Genomic DNA, 3852 nt, shown 5'->3' on the forward strand with positions numbered 1-3852 from the left:
TTTTTTTCATATTTGTTTTTTTTTAAAGCAGGGAAGAGAGAAAGGAAAGGAAGAGCCTGTGTGGCTTCATCTATTATGGGATCCTTAAAAAAAAAAAGAAAAAGTTCCATTTCTATTGTCAAAAATACTGACTTCCCTTCCCAACTACGGTGTTTACAATTTAACCTTTGCTAGATCACAAAATACTTGCCTGCATTAATATTCCTAGAAGATTTATATGAAATGATAACTAGTGTAGATTTTAAGCAAAAAGTGCATATTTCTTTCCGAAAGATTTTCCCACTTGAATCCTCCTAAACCACAGGTTTGGCAAAATTTCAAGGAAACCCTCAGAAAAATATAGCAACTGTTATACAGTTTCTGGTGTATACTTTGCCAGTCTGGTCACACTTGACAGTCTTTCTGTAGCCTAACATTTGTTGCACATGCATGTGAGTAAATCTCAATCACATTCATTTCCACAGTAAGAGGACAGAACCAAAGGAAATTAATTTCAAAATAAAAAACAATGGATATATTTTTGGTATTCATGCAGCTCCAGGCCAGTGTCCATAAAAAAGAAAAATTCCCTTTGCTTGCAGCCCATTGGCTTTTGTCTTTTCTTTCACATAATCCACATTCATAATGGGCATGCTGAGAATAAATGACAAGTGACTAGCCCCATGTTCATCAACTTTCATAAATACAGGCAAATAACACTCTGAGAACTTTGTTTTGATGATATAATTGCTTCAATGCATTTCTTATTGTTGTAAGAATTACCCAGGATATGTCACTGCCTCTGCTATAGTCGTTTGTTCTATAGGCTTGAATATTATTCATAGAAATGAATTCTCCAAAACCAGTCTCATGCCTGAAACATTTCATTAGAAGTGACATTTGTGCATAGAAACTCAGATTTTTCTTGTTCTAAGCTATCACTCCCTAAAGTTTCTGCTTGCAAAAGTGATAATAGAAGTTGGAGTTCAAAGTGCTTTTGACTGAGTGCCAGGTATTTTGAGATGCCTGCAGCTAACACATTGTTGCATGACAAATCATTTCCACTAACCACTTTGGAGCAGTCTGTTGGTTTGTCTGCTAAGCTCCTAGTTACTGGGAGATCACTTGAAGTTCTGAAGTGTAAGACATCATCCACAAGATGTCTGTGAACAATTATTTTTGCACTTGTAGTTCTCTGCAGTTAAGTGCTTCTGTTTGGAAATGGGAGAATTCTCCAATTTGTGAAGTAGAAGTAATATTTATCCCTCTTAAACTAGCATGTAATCCTTGCTTCTCATTGACTACTAGAACTATGTTAAATGCTACCAAGAAGCATTTGTACACTGTATTTTCTTGTTAGAATGCATTATGTAGCACCTGTCCAGTGAGGGCTGAGGCTTAGGTGAAAAAGACACATCAAAACCAAAAAAAAACCAACAACCCTACAACTGAAAGACTGAAGTATAGCTTTTTGTTCTGGAAGAAATATTGTAACGATTATTCTTATCATAGAAAATAATTTTTCATCTCCTGACATTATATATTTCATATTAAAAGTTCTCTTAATCATACCTGTTAAAAAAGGAATGCCCAGCATACTCCACATGCTATTTTCTGGAAGTGATACACCTTCTGGTGTTTCTCTGTAGGGAGAGCTGGAAAATATTGGAGGGAATCAAAATCAAAATATCATGAACTAGTTGTTTATTCTGTAATGTCATATTTAATAGTGAGTATTCCTGGTCTTTTGATGATCTTGATTTTGTTGGGGCTTGGTTTTGTTTGTTTGGGTTTTTTAATAATAATTTTATTTTCCATATTGCAATTTTTTATTTACAAAGAAGTATTATTTTATATAGGAATAAAATAATAAAGTATAGAATTATGTTAATATGATGATACTAATACAACATATTGATTTTATTAATTATCTAGGAATATTTAATAACTAAATTACATTGAACATAAATTGTTATAGTAATCTGTTAACATTAACTAATGACTATATTAAAAATAATCTGCAGAAGATTATTTAATTCAATTATTTCATGCAAGTGTTTATTTGAAAGCTATTGCACAAAGGATGGCATAAAATGGTGCCTCCAGACATGCAGGCAATTGCTGAACAGCAAGCCTACTCTGCAAGTTAAGTTCTTACCTTTGGGCTCGCACAGGTAATCATGTGATTCCCTGGCTTAGATAGGTACCACATAGTGCTGATGCATTTTCACAGAATCAGCCAGTCACATATGAAAGTAGGTGGGCAAGAACCAGAATAGGTTTTTAGGGTTTTCTTTTTCTTTTCTCATTGAGTTCATTGGATATAGCATGTCTTCTGATTTAGTTACCTTTTGCTGTTCAGAGCTGTAACAGGGAAATGCTGAAAAAAAATCTTGTCACAAGGTAACAAGAAGGCTCATTAGAAAACAGAAATCATGTCACCTGAAGTTACAATTACTTCCAACTATTTTTAATAGATCCAAGCATAAATAATTAATAAAATTACATATGTATGTTTAATGACAAATGATAACAATATGATAAAGTGTTAAATGCCAAATACTAATAATTAATATTAATTATTCAGAATTATTATGAAGGAGCTTGAGGTATGATTCTTATGTAAATTATAATGAAAAGCAGAAAAAAAAGAATTGGAAATGCATAAGGCATATTTTTTATATCTATATATATACTCTACATATGCAAAATACATAAATCCTTAAAATCCATAAAAATACTAAAAAACCTGTTATTTGAAATACATCTATCCAGTCCTTGTAGATTGGAAGCACATTCTTATCTTACAAGAACTATCACTGTTTGTCACTGCATTTCTAATGTTTTTTTAGACATGAATTAAAAAACAATACTACCAACAAAAAAACCAAATTACTTGAAAGCAGCTGTCTCAGAAAGCACAGTTTTAAAAAATTACTATAATTTAAGTAGATCCAGAGGTGCACAAGGTCAGTTCTAGCCTTTTACAACTTCAATTCTTTCCAGTTATTGTACATTTAGTATAGAAAATTGAGACTAAACTTGCTTCCTAGATTTTCTGATGTTCAGAACTGTCAGGTGTAGATCTCCATAAATACAAAACATACCTGGAAAGAAGTATCATGTAACAATCTCTTCATGGACTTAGACTGCATTTCTGCAGAGCAAAATTAAACATGGAGACTATTAATTGCATTTCTTCAGTATTTTCTCTTAAAACCCCAAAGATACTTCACAATGTAACTTCAAGGAGTGAAATAGTTAATAAAATTGTATTTGCTTTAAAGAATTGCTTGGAAATGTAAGGCTCTATAGATACATTGGCAAACGTTATGCTTAATCCAAAGTTATTCTGAGCCTGAAATCTTTAGCAATTTGGAAATGTTAATTTGCAGGCAAATCCTGCTATAATTCTGTATAAGAAATTGCATTAATTATGGATTTAGAAATGGTTTAAATTTCACATAGATGCTGGCATAAAGCAATGAACATTAGGTCATTTTGAAATAAAACACTCAGTCCTTCAGTAAGTATAAAGTTTTTTTTTTTAAATTAAAGTATGCAAATAAGAAGTATTTATCCTGAGAAAGGTAAAGTTTTAAAACAGAACCAAGCTGAAATACCATAAAATGAGATTTACTGCAACAATATTTTAAGGTAATAGCAAAGATGTCATTTAAGCAATTTGCAAATCGTATATTTCCCTGCTGTGTTTGCAAGATTACCTTGTGAATCATCAGGAACTATAACTCAAAAAGCTTTTGATTTACATTTTCCTGAGACCTAAAGGCAAGAAAGGACACTACAGATAAGATGAATAAATTGATGATCTACTAGCTTCAATAAAGAAAAGGCTGCCTTTTCCCAACTGGC

The 3852-nt window shown here is 32.0% G+C and overlaps 1 long non-coding RNA gene across 1 annotated transcript; it reads right to left on the reverse strand.

The window, feature by feature from the left end:
* Positions 1-1506: 1506 nt before the first annotated feature.
* LOC130143172 (uncharacterized) lies at positions 1507-3137 on the reverse strand. The gene is made up of 3 exons (XR_008819667.1): positions 3087-3137; positions 2138-2371; positions 1507-1634 (listed from the first exon to the last, which is right to left on the reverse strand). It is a non-coding gene; the product is annotated as an uncharacterized LOC130143172 (long non-coding RNA).
* Positions 3138-3852: the final 715 nt, after the last annotated feature.

This window comes from Falco biarmicus, chromosome Z, assembly GCF_023638135.1.
Source record: "Falco biarmicus isolate bFalBia1 chromosome Z, bFalBia1.pri, whole genome shotgun sequence".
NCBI lineage: Eukaryota > Metazoa > Chordata > Aves > Falconiformes > Falconidae > Falco > Falco biarmicus.